General features: G+C 46.6%; 1 long non-coding RNA gene across 1 annotated transcript in view; it reads left to right on the top strand.

Moving 5' to 3' along the window:
* Positions 1-14,449: 14,449 nt before the first annotated feature.
* Positions 14,450-18,091, top strand: part of LOC128339740 (uncharacterized) — a 50,135-nt gene continuing 46,493 nt past the window's right edge. The window contains exon 1 of the long non-coding RNA XR_008313193.1: positions 14,450-14,577. This is a non-coding gene — a long non-coding RNA (uncharacterized LOC128339740). The remainder of the gene's footprint in view (positions 14,578-18,091) is intronic.

Raw genomic sequence — 18,091 nt, 5'->3', positions numbered from 1 at the left:
ACTTCCTACTCTCCCATTCTTTAGAAAAGGCAGGTGATAGGGAATGGGGCAGCAGGAAGTGCAAGCCCACACTTCCTGCTGCTCTGTTCCTCACCCCCAGAGCTAGGGAGAGCAGGGAAGTTAGCAGTGCTGGCCAGGATGAGTCTGAGCAGCCGTGACAAGGCCCAGCAAGGTGGCAGCAGTCCTCTAATGCAGGTGAAGCATGCACTCTTCAACAGTTGACATGTATAGTTAAAGTTTCTTCTAGGGGAGTGTGCCGAACTGGTTCAAACTGAACTGGGTTCAATTTGAACTGGCCCGGTTCGACCAGTTTGAACTTGAACTGAACTGCCCCCCCCCCCAAAAAAGGTGGCTGGTCCGAGTTTAACCGGACTGGGCCTGATCCAGTCTGAAATGGTTTGACCCAGTTAGGGCTACAAGCATACCCGGTTCAACCCAGTTCAAGGGCTACAAGGCGGCTGGAATCAGGCTGTCGCTGGGCTGCGCTGCTGGGGTGCAGGGGAGAGTACTGCTGCCACTGTGCGATCGCTGCCTCACAAGCAGGTAGGTTTCCCTCTCACTCCCCGCTGGCCACCCTTATATGACTTATAAAACATTCCCCCACCCCTTTGCTTGTAAAGGGGAATCCTTACCAGATTCACCTTTAGAAGCACAGCCCTCAAACGGGGTCATATTGGACTGGGCCTGGTCCGGTTCAAACTCGGACCAGCCTCCTTTTGGGGAGACTGTTTTGGTTTGAGTTTGGTTCAGTTCAATCCAGTTCAACCAAACAGCTGCTGGTTGGTTCAATTGAACTGGCTTGCGGACCATCGGTTTGGGTCAACTTCGATTTGAATTCGAACCAAACTACATGAACCAGTTCCATACATACCCCTAGTTTCTTCAAAAGCCTGGCACCACAGAGAGCCACCTCCCTCAAGAATTGCTCTTTATGTGCAGTAGCCTCTGGAGGAGGAGCAAGAGCATAACTGTGGTTATGAAGGCAAGGGGCAGGTTCTCCCACATGGGGGTGAAATGATGGTCCGGGGTGGGGGGGAGGGCTTCAATTCAAGGTTGTTGTGTTGGTTATTTTGCTTTATTTTATTTACAATATTCACATAATAACATAGAACAGTAACAAAATAACACAGTACATGGAACAATCATGTTTTCCAAACGTCACAAGAGAATCCAGAATCAAATCTAGTACTGTTAATATAATAAATATAATCTGCCCAAATACCGTGAAATTGTGATTCTATCCTCACAGCCTGCATTAATCTGATCCTATTAGTGATCTTTTCTAAAAGCACAATTGACCACACCTCATTATACCATTGCTCAGTTGTTAATATATCCAAATATTTCCATTGTTGAACAATTTGTGTTTTTGCTGCCAGGATTAAAAAAATTACAAGTTCCTTATTTTATAACTTGGCATTATTTCCTACAAAAATATGTAATAACCCTAATTCCAGAGAACGCTCAACATTTTGTTTCATTATAATTCTTATTTCTCCAAATATTTTCTGCCAAAAACATAACACCTTTTCACAGGACCACCACATACGAAAAAATATTCCCTTCTGCTTACACTGCCTCCAACACTGAGCAGAATAATTATGAGAGGTGATATGCTAATTTTACTGGATTTAAATGCCACCAATATAAAGATGGAAGATTCCAGAAGTTTTTGTAATTTTCTGCCATGGAACAAGCCACTTATAGGGCAGAATTTGACGTTTTTAGGGAAAAAAACATTAAAAATAAATAATTTGTCCAATCCGTTTCATAGTCAATATTTAGAGCCCTCCCACCCTGCCCTACATCTGTGCCCTATAGCAAGCCATTCCATAAATATACAAGGGGGGGATATTGAAAAAAGCGAAATCTCATACCTTCCATTGCTGGCTCTGAGGAGGAGGAGAGGAGGAGGAGGAAGGCACAGGCTCTCAGGACAGGGAGGGCAGGGCAGAGGGGACAGGAGAGGAGGAGGAAGGCATAGGCTCTCAGCACAGGCAAGGCAGGGCAGAGAGTGTGCACAGCACTCTGGTGGGCAACCAGCACTGGCCACTCTTCCTCCTGGGAAGTGTTTCAGGGACTGAAAAGAGCTTCTGCAGATAGCCCCCTGGAAGCCCCACCCACCTACCTAACAGCTGCGAGTTGGGGCAGAGAGGGAGCTGTAGCAGCCTGCAGAGAGCCTTTCCAGAGCAGGAAATTCTTCTGCAGCATTACAGTTTGGCTGGGCTGAGAGAGGCCATGGGCAGCAGACAGGGGAAGCTGGCCCCATTGAGCAAGAGGACGGGTGTGACCCAGCAGCATCCCGGCCCCGTGAGAAGTGCTGGGTACCTGACCTGCCCTGTCCTGGCTCCACTACAACCCTGCAGCAAAGGCAGACATGTGATTAAATAAACAGATATGGGTTCCCAAAGATAAAGTATGGTAAGATAAAGTAAGAGAAAGTATGGACCATTTTAATGATTCTGTGGAGGACTGGGCCTTGTATGTTGAGCACCTCAAGCAATATTTTGTACTCCATGATACGCCAGAGGAAAAGAAGGTTCCAGCATTATTAAATTATATGGGGGAGACGGGGGCCAGATATACCGTGTGCTTCGCAGTTTGATGTATCCAAATAAACCATGCCCTAAATCCTTTGCTGAATTTGTGATGTTGCTACAGGACCATATTCGGAGAAGGCTCTGCTTTGCGTGCCGATGGTGAAAGGGGTTCAGCTGTCGAGTTCACAGAACAGGGCCTTCTCAGTCATTGCCCCCAAGCTTTGGAATGCTTTCCTGGCTGGCATCCGCTCCTCAGCCTCCATGGTAGTTTGGGGTACTTTGGTATACTTCCTAAACTTCAGCCTCAGCCATTTTCTGTCCCTATGATTGCTTGGAAGAGAAATGTTGGCAGCATTCCAGGTAAATGGTTGTTCTGACAAGGGGTTTTCCTAAAAAGGCAATACTCGCATCCATTTGCAAAAGACCTGTAACAAGCCCAAGGAAATGCCCTTGCTGTTTGCCTTATGGCATAAACAGGTGAAATACAGAACAGACCCACCTGAAAGTTGCAAGAAGGAAGAATAGAGAGGGACGCTCTCTTCCCTCTTAGTTTGATAAGAGTTCCCAAGGCTGAGTTAAGTTCTACTCAACATCTCCTCCCTCAGGACTGAGCAAGACTGTGACAAAGGGTGTATCCTTTCCTTTTGTCCAGGTGATTGTTCTAGTGACCACCCTTTTTAAATATCCTTTGTCATGGAGCATACAGGAAAATATCACCCAAACATAACCTAATCAACTCATATTAATACCTTATCAGGAGCAGTAACTCCTGAAATCATCAGGAAACTCCTGAAGCTGGCCATTTGCTGGTGCACCCATGAGCTCACTCTGTGCTTGAACTCCCCGGAAAGGAGGATTCCCTACAGCTAGATTCAGGTAGTTATGAAGAACACCTTTCCCTTTTTCTTGTCTTTTATCCTTAAGCCTCTATCCCCCTTCCAAGTATAGTAACTTGGTAACATACCTAACCAACCCCTTTTTCATTTCCTGTACCCCATTACCCCTCAATAAAATAACTATGGTTTTCAAAGTCATGTCTCTATCCCCTTTCTTCCCCTTTCCAGTGTGTTCATGTCTCAGCTGCTTATCTCGTACAGCTCTTGAGGTATTTTTAATTACTGTTCATGGGTCTGCACCATTTGATGCTAATTTCCCCCACTTCAGCCTAAACCTAGTTATGGAGTGTGGTAGCTGACACACTTCCTGCAGGACTTGTAGCACTTCATTACACTCTGAGTCAAAAGGAAAACTAGAACCCAAGGGAAAATGCGGGTATGGTGGCAAGCTGGACATAATTCTGTTAACTGCCGCCTCTAAAACGTGTGGGGAAAGGGTGTGTGTGTGTGTGTGTGTGTGTACAATCAGTGTGCCGGTCTGCGATATCACATTGGAGCAATAGTAAGGCCCAGCAACTTTGCAGCAACGGTGATGTACAGCAGCATCAGAGCAGCCATCACAGCATATCAGATACTAGGGGCAGTGATGACAGCAGTGAAGAACAGTTAGCTACTTTAAGTATTGCCTGTGTACAGACTGCCGCTTTTCAAGGTGAGGATACAGAGCACATATGGATCACCACCCTAATAGAACACAAAACATTTTGGATGGAACTAGACACCAGCTCAGCTGTATCTGTTTTTCCTCATACAGAAGGGCTAGTCACATGACCGCACACATGGGCAGACGGGCAGGTTCAACCTACCTTCCCCCAGATGATCCCTCTTTTCCCCTGCAGCACACAAGCCACAACCCATGCTGCTGGGAGCAGCACAGATTACTATCCGCATTACTCCCGGCAGTGTGGATCAACAGAGGCCAGGACTCATTTTCCCAGTCTCCATATATCCCACAAAGCATTGCATGATGAGTGCAGTGCCTTGGAGGATTTGCCCATCAGACAGGTGCTCTAGGCACCCATCTCTGTATCTCCTTGAGCTCCATGGAGTCCGAGGAGACACAAGAGCCTGGTAGCCAGATTAAGAGAGCTGGGCTCAACATCTGGACACTCCTTTGTCGAATACCTTTTTGAGCAGCGCATTGGTCAGCTGAAGAATCTTAAGGCCAGTATCATTTTGATGGAGGGAGCCTGGTCAACATTCTTAAAAGCTCAACAGGTTCCACTTGCCATTAAGAATGCTGTAGCAAAAGAACTTGAAAGACTTGACCATGGGCATATTGTTTAAGGCTGATTGGAGTGAGTGGTCTGGGCTACACTGATTGTTCCCATCATGAACAAGATTGTTCTCACACCTCACAACTCCTCACACATCAACGGCTACTAGTTGGAGGGCTATAGGTCACCTCCAGCCTCAGAGGCATGATGCCTCTGAATACCAGTTATAGGGGAGTAACAGTAGGAGAGAGGGCATGCCCTCAGCTCCTGCCTGTAGGTTTCCAGTGGCATCTGGTGGGCCACTGTGTGAAACAGGATGCTGGACTAGATGGGCCTGGGGCCTGATCCAGAAGTGCTGTTCTTATGTTATGTTCTTAAATTTGGAAGAAAGCCTCAAAGACTAAGGTCAGACAATGGAGGTGAGTACATGTCAAATGACATGAAAAGGTTCCTAAAAGGAACATGGGGTTTCACATGAACCTACTCCTGCATACACACCTGAACTTAATGGTGTGTCAGAGAGGGAAAATCGCTCTCTACTAGAAATGACCAAATGCATGTTTCTTGATGCTGGCTTGGCAAATAAATTCTGGAGAGAAGTCGTGATGACTGCAAATTACTTGCAAAACAGATTGCCAACCAAAGCAATAGACAAGACACCATTTGAACTGTGGCATGAACACAAACCCTCTCTAAACCATATCAGAGTGTTTATTCAGCCAGAGTGTTCAGATCAAAGACTTATGCACATGTCCCAAAGGCCAAACAAACCAAATTCAATTGCAGATGTAAACTGGGCAGGGGCATAGCAAGAGTGGGCCCAGAGACAAGATTTTAAAATGCCCCACCCCTCACTGTAGCTCAGCTCATGAAGTAAAGAAGTCTTAAATGAGGCTGAATAGTGGTAACAAAAAGCATATATATATATATATATATATATATATATATATATATATATATATATATCCCTTATGTGCCACAATAGAACATCATCCTAAATTATTTTTTTTAAGGTTTTGTAAATTGTGGACGGTGCAAGTCATTTAATGGTACTAGAGAAAGACATGCTGTTCTGGTAGCTCCAGGTCTTAACACTCATATAAGTTTCGGAGGATGAATACAACTGAAGGAAGCCCGGGCGGGTGCGCAGCTGGGGGAGTCAGTCATGTGACTTGCCTCTGGGGGTCCCCCCCCAAGGCAGTGGGCCCCCAGATAACTGTCTCCCCTTGCCCTATTATAGTTACACCCCTGGAACTTGGAGTGTTGGTTGGATATGTGCCTGGCCAAAATGCGATACACACAGTGTGTATCACAGTGTAGTGTATTTTTATGAAAGACAGGGTTCAGCTAGAGGTGATATACCAGAACCTGTGCCCGAGATCCAAGCAAAAGAGGAACCATCTGACTGGACTCCTATTGAACCCAAAGAATATGTGCCAGAGGCAGAAGCAGATTCAGAAGCGGCTGCACAGCCTGAACAAAAACTAAAGCCATCACAGAGGTCCAACAAAGGGGTTCCACCCAAAAGGCTCTCACTCATGACCAAAGAAGGAGAGATACAAGAACCCACCACATGGCGAGATATACTGTAGAAAAGATGCCAGCTGATGAAGCTGAGAAACTGAAAAAAACAGTATTAGAAGAAATTGATTCCCTGCACAAAAATGAGACTTGGAGACTTGTGGAACTACCCGCTGGAAGAAAGACTATGAGATGCAGGTGGGTCTTCACAGTCAAGCAAGATGCAGAAGGGGATGTACAGTGCTACAAAGCCAGACTAATAGCCAAAGGTTACTCCTAAATCTATGGTGAGGACTACGATGAGACCTTTGCACCAGTTGTGACACACACACACCAGTTAGGACACTGCTCAGCATGGCAGCAGCCAGAAAGATGCAAGTTGACCACCTGGATGTAAAGACTGCCTTCCTTCATTGGGAAATCGAGGAAGACATCTATATGCAACAGCCAACAGGCTTTGAGGAACCTGGAAAGAAAGGGCTTGCGTGCAAACTACAAAAGAGCATCTATGGCTTAAAGCAGGCAGCCAGAGCATGGAATGAGAAGCTGAATCAACTGCTACTTAAGAAGGGGTTCATGCGAGGAAAAGCTGATCTCTGCCTATATTCAAGATTCAGAGGCAATAGATGGACTTACATCCTGACTTACGTTGATGACTTGATTACTGCATATGAAGAAAAACAAGACAGCCATGAGATTGTACAGCACCTGAAGAAGAAAATAGAGGTGAAGGAACTTGGAAGCATCTCCTATTACCTTGGCATCCAAATAGAAAGAGGAGGGGGTGGGACATTCCTTCTCAACCAGAAGATAAAAGATCTAATAGTATGCCTGGGAGTGACAGATGCCGATGAAGACAGATGCCTTATTAAGAGCAGGGGCATAACTATAATAGGGCAAGGGGAGACAGTAGTCTGGGGGGCCCCTGCCTGGGGGGGCCCCCAGAGGCAAGTCACATGACTGACTCCCCCAGCCACGCACCCGGCTGGGCTTCCTTCAGTTGCATTCCTCCTCCGAAACTGATGTGAGTGTTAAGACCTGGAGCTGCCAGAACAGCATGTCTTTCTCTAGTACCATTAAACGACTTGCATCGTCCACAATTTACAAAACCTTTTAAGAAATAATTTAGGATGGTGTTCTATTGTGGCACATAGTAGATAGATAGATAGATAGATAGATAGATAGATAGATAGATAGAAAGAACATATTGCTATGCTTTTTGTTACCACTATTCAGCCTCATTTAAGATTTCTGTACTTCATAAGCTGAGCTTCAGTGAGGGGGGGCCCATTTTAAAATCTTGTCTCTGGGCCCACTCCAACCTTGCTACGCCCTTGATTAAGAGGTTTTTGGATAACTTCATGGAGGAGAGGTCTATCAACAGCTACTAGTCAGAGGGCTATAGGCCACCTCCAGCCTCTGAGGCAGGATGTCTCTGAATACCAGTTGCAGGGGAGTAACAGCAGGAGAGAGGGCATGCCCTCAGCTCCTGCCTGTAGGCTCCCAGAGGCATCTGGTGGGCCACTGTGTGAAACAGGATGCTGGACTAGGTGGGCCTTGGGCCTGATCCAGCAGGGCTGTTCTTCTGTTCTTATGTTATTTCCTTGGCATGGTTAAGATGAAGGTTTTGGTCAGGAGTTATGCCTGGTGGCCAGGCATAGATGTCCAAATTGAACAGTTAGCTAAAGACTGGTCTGGTTGCCACAGGGTTCCAAATATGCCAGGGTTGGCTCCCCTTCACCCATGGAATTGGTGCACAACCCCATGGGAACACATTCACTTGGGTTTTGTAGGAACCTTCCTGGGGACCAGTTTTTTCGTGGTGAAGGAAGAGTAAGTAAGGGTTTCACAAAGTTCTGAGGTGAGGTACAGAGAGAGTACTATGATGGGGAGAAGGAGAAAAGGGCACCAACTGAGAACAGATTAAAAAACATACTGGGGTAAAAAAAATCCAACAGTTAATGTAGCATGGCCTTATTGAGTAAATAACATGTAAATATGGACCCTGTAAAAGTATCGGGCAGCAGTGATATTGGATGATGCTGAAAGGCATCGTCTCATACTGCATGGGAGATGGCAATGGTAAGCCCCTCCTGTATTCTACCAAAGACAACCACAGGGCTCTGTGGTCGCCAGGAGTCGACACCTACTCGACGGCACACTTTACCTTTAAAAGCAATTTGAGTTGTGCACCCCTGCTCTAGCTGTTCTTCAGATCATTTCCAGGCCTACAGCTCAATAAAAGATTCTAGCAAAAAAAGACTTTTTCTTTCTCCTACCCTAAATATTTTATCCACACAAACCCCCACCCCTACCCCCAAAATCCCATCACAAAAATGCTTCCAAAAGGCTGTTTTAAAAATACAGAGAACTACAGTCACTGGACTCTAAACTTCTATAATTTGCAACAACTGCTATGAAAGCCTTTCGGGAGAAAGTTAAAGCCCGCTGTGTAACAAGATCTATCGCTCTATCATTTCACTGTTTCCTTTAAAAAAAATAAATTCCACAGCCTTACTATATTTGCACTCATTCACTGAATAGACATTTCTCGTTTGATTCAAGTTTGCTCTCTCTCACTCAGATTTTTGGGAAGTGGAATGATTAACTGATTTCCATCATCATTCTGCCTATAAGTCGCAGCCTGAGCTGCTATTTCAAGTTCTCATCAACAAAGATTTCATTATACAAGGTCATAATTTTTAACCAGCGCTTGAGCAAAAGGGTTTAGTCTCTAACCTGAATGAGGCCCATATGTTTTAGTAAGACACAGAAAACGCACGCTGGGGAAGGGGAGTAGGAGAGCGTAACAGGTCTATTTCAGTGGCTGAATAAACTTCCACCCACATCAGAGCACAAAGACACTCTGAACCAGTCTCCTTAACCCCTTATCTAAACAGAATAAATCAGAAATACAATTTTTGATTGATGCTGAAGGATTTGCTTTCTTAGCCGAAAAGCAATTTAAAAATCTCACCAGGTGAGAGTTGTCCTAAGGGCAAAGCTCTTTTTACAGTTCTTGACTTTCAAGGTGGCTCAACTGGCTTTTCAGGCCATGATGTGTTTGCTGTCATTATACACTCTGGAGAGATACCAACTGAAATTAGTGCAATATTAGCCCTATTCACACCTTGTGGTTGATGCGTGTATAGTCTGTATACAGTGAACGCACATATAGTTACTTGCATGTTGTGCCCAATGCATGCACAGTAGTACGCTTCTGATCTGTGCCCTGCATTTGAGAGGACCTCTATCCAGGTTCACTTTTAAAATCAATGCATGGGCAGTCATTCAGATTAAAATGCATGTATGCATTACAATGTAATGTCTGGATTGGGTTGGTTGCAATTGGGTTGCTAATTTGTTTTTCGAGCAAGTAAGACAAAATGCACAAACAAGACAAAGACAGTTCCAAGCTTTTTTAAAAAATTGGCAAAATTACAGCTTTGCTGCCCGCATTCTACAAATTAAGAACTGACGTTCTGAGATCAAATGGTCAAGGATATATAAAGAAACAAGAACTAAATATTTCAAACCCCAATTCTTGCCTTATCTTTGTAGTTTGTTACCCATGATATTCCTGTCCCTCCCTACTGTTTAAGAACATAAGAAATGCCCTTTGGGGTCAAGGTCTATCTATTTCAGCATTGTGCTTCCCAGAGTAGCCAACAAGCTGCCCCCATGTAGAAGATGAGTGCATAATTCCTTTCCTGTCATTGCTCCCCTGCTATTTGGAGCCATCCAGCCTCTAAAACTGGAGGTAACAGATAGACATCAAGACTAGTAGCCATTGATAGACTTGTCCTGCATGAATTTGTCTAATTCCCTTCTAAAGCCATTTAAGTTAATGGCCATCACCACATCTTGTGGCAGTAGATTCCATAGATTAATTATGCACTGTGTGAAACAATACCTCCTAATTACTTCCTGGCAACCCATTTCATGGTTTTAATGGCTCAGGACGGTTCACAATTAAAACAGAAACCATTTCGGAAGGGCGGTATAAAAATAAAATAAATAAAGAGATGACCCCTGGTTCTAGTGTTGAAGGAGGGAGGGTGGAAGGGGGAGAGAGAGAGAGAGAGAGAGAGAGAGAGAGAAAGATCCACACCAGGCATACATGTAAAAACTTCTATCATGTCTCCCCTTAGTTGCCTTCCTTCAGTAAGCCCCAGATACTGTAAAGATAAAGTTTGCCATTGAGTCAGTTTTGACTCTTGGTGACCACAGAGGCCTGTGGTTGTCTTTGGAGGGGTTTAGATGATGCCTTTCAGCATCTTCTTATATCACTGCTGCCTGATATAAGTGTTTCCCATAGTCTGGGAAACATACCAGTGGGGATTCAAACCAGCAACCTCTGGTTTGATAATCAAGTCATTTCCCCACTGCACCATTAGGTGACTCCAGATACTGTAGTCTTACCTCATAAGGAAGGTGCTCTAGACTAGAGGTTCTCAACGTTGGGTCCCCAGATGTTATTGGGCTTCAACTCCCATAATCCTCTGCCCCAGCGACCTTTGGTTGGGAATTATGGGAATTGAAGTCCAATAACATCTGGGGACCCTACTCTACACCCCTGATTATTTTGGTTGCCCTCTTCTGTACCTTTTCCATTTCTTTAATATCCCTTTTGAGATATGGTGACCAGAACTGTACCACAGTACTCCAAATGTACTCCAAATGTGGCCACACCATAGATTTGTATAATTGTATTATATATTAGCAGTTTTATTCTCATTCCCCTTCCTAATGATCCCTAGCATGGAATTTGCCTTTTTCAACAGCTGCTACGCATTAGGTTGACATTTTATCCACCAGAATCCCAAGATCTTTTTCTTGATTAATCAGTGACAGCTCAGACACCATCAGTGTACATGTGAACTGGGGGAATTTTTGCCCCAGTATACATCAATTACTTAATACTTCTTTACATTGAGCGGCATTTGCCATGTTATTGCCCTTTTACCCAGTTTAAAGAGATCCTTAAAGAGATACCCTCTACTCAGGGGCGTAGCAAGGTTGGAGTGGGCCCAGAGACAAGATTTTAAAATGCACCCCTCCCCACTGAAGCTCAGCTCATGAATTAAAGAAATCTTAAATGAGGCTGAATAGTGGTAACAAAGAGCTTCTCTCTCTCTCTCTCTCTCTCTCTCTCTCTCTCTCTCTTTCCTATGTACCACAATAGAACATCAGCCTAAATTATTTTTTAAAAGGTCTCCCCTTGCCCTGTTATAATTACACCCCTGCCTCTACTCCAGACCACTTATGAACAAATTGAAAAGCATTGGTCCCAATACAGATCCTTTGGGACCCCATTTCTTCTTACTGCTTTCCATTGTGAAATTTTTCCATTTATTCCTGCACTCTGATTCTGATTCATTAACCAGTTATTAATCTAGAAATTGACTGGTCCTTTTTGTGGTATTACTGCTAAATCTACTCAATTTGTTGCCTTACCTAATGCATAGATTTAAATTGTAATCTCCTTGGGACAGAGTTCGAACCAGCGTGGTGTAGTGGTTAGAGTGCTGGACTAGGACCAGGGAGACCCAAGTTCAAATCCCCATTCAGCCATGAGACTTGCTGGGTGACTCTGGGCCAGTCACTTCTCTCTCAGCCTAACCTACTTCACAGGGTTGTTGTGAAAGAGGAACTCAAGTATTAGTTGTGTGCCCGAACCGGTCCGGCAGCCATTCCAAAGAATGGCCGAACTGCCGGACCGGTCCGGCCCTGCCTGGTTCGGGTCCGGGTGGGGGGTATGTCTTTAAGGGCGGGGAGGGCTTGCTTAGCCCTCCCGCCTCCTTGCCCCTGCCAGCGCCCGTATTGTACAGTATAGGGGCGCTGGAAACCAGCCGCCCCCCCCCCGCCGCCGCCGCGGCGAAATAACCCCTAAAACCAGCCAGCCCTCCCTCCCTCCCAGCTAGCTGTCCGCCCGCCCGCCCACCCACTCACCCAGTCGCTCACCTGGTCGCTGGATAAAAAGCGAGAGGAGCTCCGGAACAGAGCTCCTCTCGCTTGGAAGGCCTCCAGCAGAATGGTGGCTTGCGCGCGCGCGCATGCGCGCGCCGCAAACCACGCCGTTCTCCAGAGGCCTGGTCTACCCGCCGGGAAAGGGCCGGGTAGACCGGGCCTCCGATCGCTGGGTAGACCGGGCCTCCGATCGCCGGAGGCCCGGTCTACCCAGCGATCGGAGGCCCGGTCTACCCGGCCCTTTCCCGGCGGGTAGACCGGGCCTCCGGAGAACGGCGTGGTTTGCGGCGTGCGCATGCGCGCGCGCGCAAGCCACCACTCTGCTGGAGGCCTTCCAAGCGAGAGGAGCTCTGTGCCGGAGCTCCTCTCGCTTTTTATCCAGCGACCGGGTGAGCGACTGGGTGAGTGGGTGGGCGGGCGGGCGGACAGCTAGCTGGGAGGGAGGGAGGGCTGGCTGGTTTTAGGGGTTATTTCGCCGCGGCGGCGGCGGCGGGGGGGGCGGCTGGTTTCCAGCGCCCCTATACTGTACAATACGGGCGCTGGCGGGGGCAAGGAGGTGGGAGGGCTAAGCAAGCCCTCCCCGCCCTAAAAACAAGGCCCCCCTTCGGTGCCGGTCCGGACTTCTCCGGACTGTGCACATCCCTATCAAGTATGTAGTACACCGCTCTGGGCTCCTTGGAGGAAGAGCGGGATATAAAATGTAAAATAAATAAATAAATAAATAAATGCCATGTACACTGATAGCACTATATGTTTCACTGTTTTCATCATTCCACCCTACATACATGCATAGAAAGCAAAGAAAAATGATCAAAGGTGCTTTTAGGAGCAGATGCAAAAATGTAAAAACCTTTCCAGTTGTCTGCAAGGCACAAATAACTGCTTTCATGACAGACCGCATGCTTTCTTTAGAATTGTCTGTGCTGCATGTAAATGTACTTTTATTTGATATGCTATAGTTGCATGCACGGCTTTTCAGCACACTTCTCCTTTCCAGTGCATCCTGTGACTACACATGGGGTGAGTTCATATTGGGGAACAGAACTGTCCACACAAGGATACATGCATCCAGCATTCCCACACTTCAACTACAGACTGAGGCTGTTCTCATGAGCAGCCAAGACCAGGCTAGGGCAGTTAAGCCTGGGCTTGGCTGCCCGTGAGAACTGGCGGGAGCTGTGTGGTTCCCAGTGGTGCTGCAGTGGCAAACCCATCTATGGATAAGGATGTGCAAGCCGTGATTTGAATCGAACCAGGCTTCGGGCAGTCCGAGTATGAACCGGCCCTGGTGCCACTCTGAGTTCAAACTGGACCGGCCTTTGGTTCTAAGAACTAACTTCTGGGAATCCTTGTAAGGGCGAATCCTTGAAGATTTCCCTTTACAAGGAAAGGGGGCATCCCTAAGCCGTGTGCTAAAGGTATGGGGGTGGAGGTCGAGAGAGAAAGGCGCCTCCATACCTTTAGAGGAGGTCACAGTCAAGGCAATGGGAAAAGATCAGAGGTGGAAGGGGACAGCGGTGGTGTTTCCTCTAAGCCCCACCACCAACCTGACTGCAGCCTGGTTTGGGCCTCCATGCACACGCAGAGGCCATTTTCATGGCCTAACCTATGGAGCCCACTGGTTATCTGAGGTTAAGGGCACAAGCACGCTCTTAAGGGCACAAGCATGCTCTAACTGCTTGTGTGCCGGTGTCAGCTGTTCCTAGGAGCAGGCTCTACACTGGCACAGGACCAGGCTCCCGGCTGTTGCTGGGGGGTCCCCACAATGCATTGCACACTTGCATAGTGCATTGTGGGGTTTCTGGGGAGGCCCAGGAAAACACATCCCGACCTCCACACTGCCTGGGGCAGCAGCAGACCGTCTGTGTAAGCGAGCCACATTGGGGTGTGCACAAACCTGGTTTGCTCGGTTTGGACTTGAACTGGACTGGGCATGTTTGGTATTATGCCCCCAAGCTAGAACCCCGGCTCAGCAAAAGTTCGAGCTGGTTTGGGGTTCAAATTGTTTAAAAAAATTAAACTTACTGCTGGGGGGTGCTGCTGTTGGGGGTGCTGTTGGGGTGCTGCTGGGGGGTGCTGCTGGGGGGTGCTGCTGGTTACCGCAGAGGTCTCCGTAGGTTTTTCCCCCTCCTGCGGGCCTCCCCCTGGTCTTCTTTGGGCCATGTAGGCCCATTTTGGGGCCTTTTCAGCCCTCCCCTAGCTCGTGGCGACCATTTTGAAGGCTGCCGTGCATGCACACTGGCTATTTGTATGCCTGGGTCATGACCCCGGCACACAGATAACCAGTGTGCATACACAGCAGTCTTCCAAATGGCCACCACGAGCCGGGAGAGGGCTGAAAAGGCCCCAAACTGGGCCTAAATAGCTCAAAGAAAACCTGGAGGAAGGGGAACCTTTAAACACCTCTCCACGGCAGCACCCCGGAGGCCCCCGGTGAGTTTAAATTTTATTTTGTTTATTTTATTTTTTTACTATTCAAACCCTGAACTGGCTCTGAGCTGGCCCAGGGGGGTTCAGCTCAAGGTCAAGCCCAACCAGGCTCAGTCCGGCTCAAGGGTGAGCCCTTTTGCTGACCCAGTTCGATGGTGAACAGGCTTGACCTCGAGCTGGTTTGCACATCCCTAATCCATGTGTCCTGACCCATCCAGATCCGGCAGCTGGATCGTCTGTGGGAAACTCGAGCTTCTGCTGCCTTCCCTGCCACCACCCTCAAGCCCTCTCACACAATTGTGAGAAAGGGTTCACTGTGTTGGTAAACACTTGACCTATGCTAGAGCAGAGGATGTGTCCCCTTTTAAAAGCATCTCTTGAATGTCTATGACATTTGCAATGGATTAGTCAGGGACAGCATGATGGTCTAGCCAGCAAATATGAAAACTTACACAGCTGTTGAAACATAGAAAGGGGCAGGGGGTGTAAACCAAGTGGAAATGAGGCTCACCCTGAAAGTTTACAACTTGTTAATTTTTTCAAACCCTTTTTTATTTCTCAGGGTGTTGTTGTTTTGCTGGTTATAATAATAGGACAACACATATAGTCATATAGCTGAGAACAAACACAATATTGGATATTTTCGCACTATCAGTGATAACAAGGATTTCAGAGTAGCAAAGGAAAGGAAAGCTCAGTATAAATAACTTGATTTGTATATGTTAGCATGTAGCCATTGAATAAATAAACATGGCACAGAACTTGGATGGACATTTGCATTCCCTCCCCCCTTGAGAGTTACACTGGAATGGGGTTTTTTTAATTTAAAAAAGGATATCTGGGATAAGACTTAATCTTCACTTGTGCTATTTCATCCATCATCAAGATATCCCATAATATTCTGCTGCTCACATTGTCAGTCCCTAAGCCCGCCCACCCACAACCTCGTATTGCCTCTTTCGTAGACTGAGAGCCCTCTGGGTGAAGAAGACCATGACATTTCTGCATGGGTTAATAGCAAGTACAGCAGCAAGGGAAAGATAACTATAACAAGTACAGTCAAACACCCAAATGTTGCTGTATATCCCTGGTGTGCATGTGTTACTTGAACCTGTGGATGAGCATGGTTCAAAAACCAAAGTTAGCAATAAAGACAGGAGTCTCTGCTCCAACTTGGGTCTTTTTTTAATGATTGATTGATTGATTGATTGAGAATTTCTTGTATACTGCCTCCTCCAAAGACTCTAGGCAGTGAACAATAACAATAACAATCATTTTTAAAAAATTAAAGGGCAAAAGCCTGGTGATGTATATTTATGTATATTTTGTGGGGGGTGAGCTACTGGTGCTCATTTCCAGCTCCTTTTCATCCAGCTCTAAAGCTTCAAGAGTTAATGGCTGGTGTGGGGTCAGTTTAATGTTTTCATCAATATTTGCTGAAGGTGTAGGAAGGAAAAAGGGATTGTGGAAAAGATTATCTCTAACGGCGAAAGTTGTTAGTTTATGGTGTGACTTTGTGTGCCCATGCACACATACAATGATCAACAGATGAACAGATTCAGTGTACAGTTCCCTCTGTTTCTCAAGAGAGTTCACACACAGAGACAGTTGTTTTTATGTTATATAGGAGGTGGGTTAACCCACTACATCAAGAGCTTAAATGTGTCCAACCCCTTCCCCCTAAGGAACACAAAGCTGCAAAATGGCTGATGAGAAAACCAAAATATTTTAGACACCTTTCCACTTCAGAAGCAGAAGAGGCTGTGATTGTCTTGAGGGAGTATTCTTCAAGCTGAGAAATTCCCCACTGTTTCTGTTTCTCCTCCCCCTCCTCCTTGCCACTGACTTCCATTAGCTCCATGAACATTCTGTCCTATTGACTTATTTTGTGGGGGGCAGTTTGGTGGGATTTTGGCCCCATTAGGGTTTTTCCTTTAGATTCACCCAAAGTCTGCCAATACCTCCCACTCACCCGCAGGCACTCCAGTTATCTGTCCAGAAGATCCTTACAGGGCTGTCCTTAGAGAGCCCTGGCAGAGTACAGGGCCTGAGGCAAATCAGCCAGTGCAGGGCCCCTTTCCAGTTAATTTTGAATTTAAAAGAGCTGGCTCCAGGGCAGTAAGCCTGCTTGCCCTACCCTAAGGACAGCCTGCATTAGGATCATACATTTTCCAAGTCTTTCGGAAATAATATATAGATACACTACTAAGCAAATGTTTCATCATAGATGGAGTAGAAGGGTCAGTGGTGTAACCAGCGGAAGGGCGGCCCATGTTCCTCCTGCTAGCGCCCCTCCCCCATGATGCTTGTGCACGTGATGTAACACGCAAAGGAGGCATGGCCCGATCACCAGAGGGCCTGCCCCAGCTCTCCCCATTCTATTTCCCGCCAGCATTTGCTGGCTGGGTGCATTTATTTCCCTCACTGGAGGGAGAGAAAGGGAAATAAACACAGCCGGACAGCAAATGCTGGCTGTAAAGGAGCTCAGGAGAGCCCGACTGGGTTCCCTGCATTCCAGGACACACCCCTTTGCATGTGACATCACATGCAAAGGGGGTGGCCCAGGAGCCCAGGTAGGCTCTCCTGAGCTCATTTCCAGCCAGTGTTTGCTGTCTGGCTGTGTGTATTTCCCTTTCTCTCCCTCCAGTGAGGGAGAGAAAGGAAAATAAATGCCCCCAGTCAGCAAACACTGGCTGGAAATGCAATTGGGAGGGCTGGGACAGTGCCTTCGGTAATCAAGCCATGTCCCCTTTGTGCACAATGTCATGTGCAAGGAGGGTACCAGCGGCCCTTTTCATTGACGGCCCGGGTTCTTTGAACCCTACTGCACAATGGTGGCTCTGCCCCTGAGTAGGGTGAATGAGGAGATGGGTAGGAACAGCAATAGCTTTGTAAAACAGGCTCCACCTACAGACCAGTCTTGCTGCCCGATGCCATCCACAATATATTTTAGTCCACAGCCTCTGAACTGTGGAGGATCTTCCCCTAAATTTCCAGTAGATCCCAAAGATTCTCAGATGACTTCAGTGTATACAATTCTGGTCAAAGGTACATTCATGAAACTCAAACCCTCTTGGTCTAGCAATAGGAAACCTGCCCAGAAAATACCGTAGTTATTACTTTTGCTGTTGAATTGCACGACAAGGCTCAAGTTTGCAGCACCTCCACTGTTGTCAAGTAGAGACACACACAATGTTTCCCAAGCCTTGTCCATTCCTAGCTTAGTCAGAGTAGCTGGATTTCACATTATCAGTATTAGGTTGCAACATGAAATGATGAAAATGTAAAACATGGGAAAACATATTGCAAATCACTTATTGGCAGGTCATTTACCTCTCTCGAAAGCAGATATATGTTCAAGCGTTTTGAAATTCTCAAATTAGAGCCCAGAAGACCTCACAGAAGATAGACATTTTGTGCTGGCACACAAATGTGGAAGTTAAACATCGGATGTAATGTTTATGCAGGCAAGTTGCAGACTTCAAGTCCAAAAAGCAATTCAGCTCCCGGTTGAATT

This window comes from Hemicordylus capensis, chromosome 1, assembly GCF_027244095.1.
Source record: "Hemicordylus capensis ecotype Gifberg chromosome 1, rHemCap1.1.pri, whole genome shotgun sequence".
NCBI classification, from domain to species: domain Eukaryota; kingdom Metazoa; phylum Chordata; class Lepidosauria; order Squamata; family Cordylidae; genus Hemicordylus; species Hemicordylus capensis.
The sequence above is the reverse complement of the archived record's forward strand: the minus strand, read 5'-3'. Positions and strand labels throughout refer to the sequence as shown.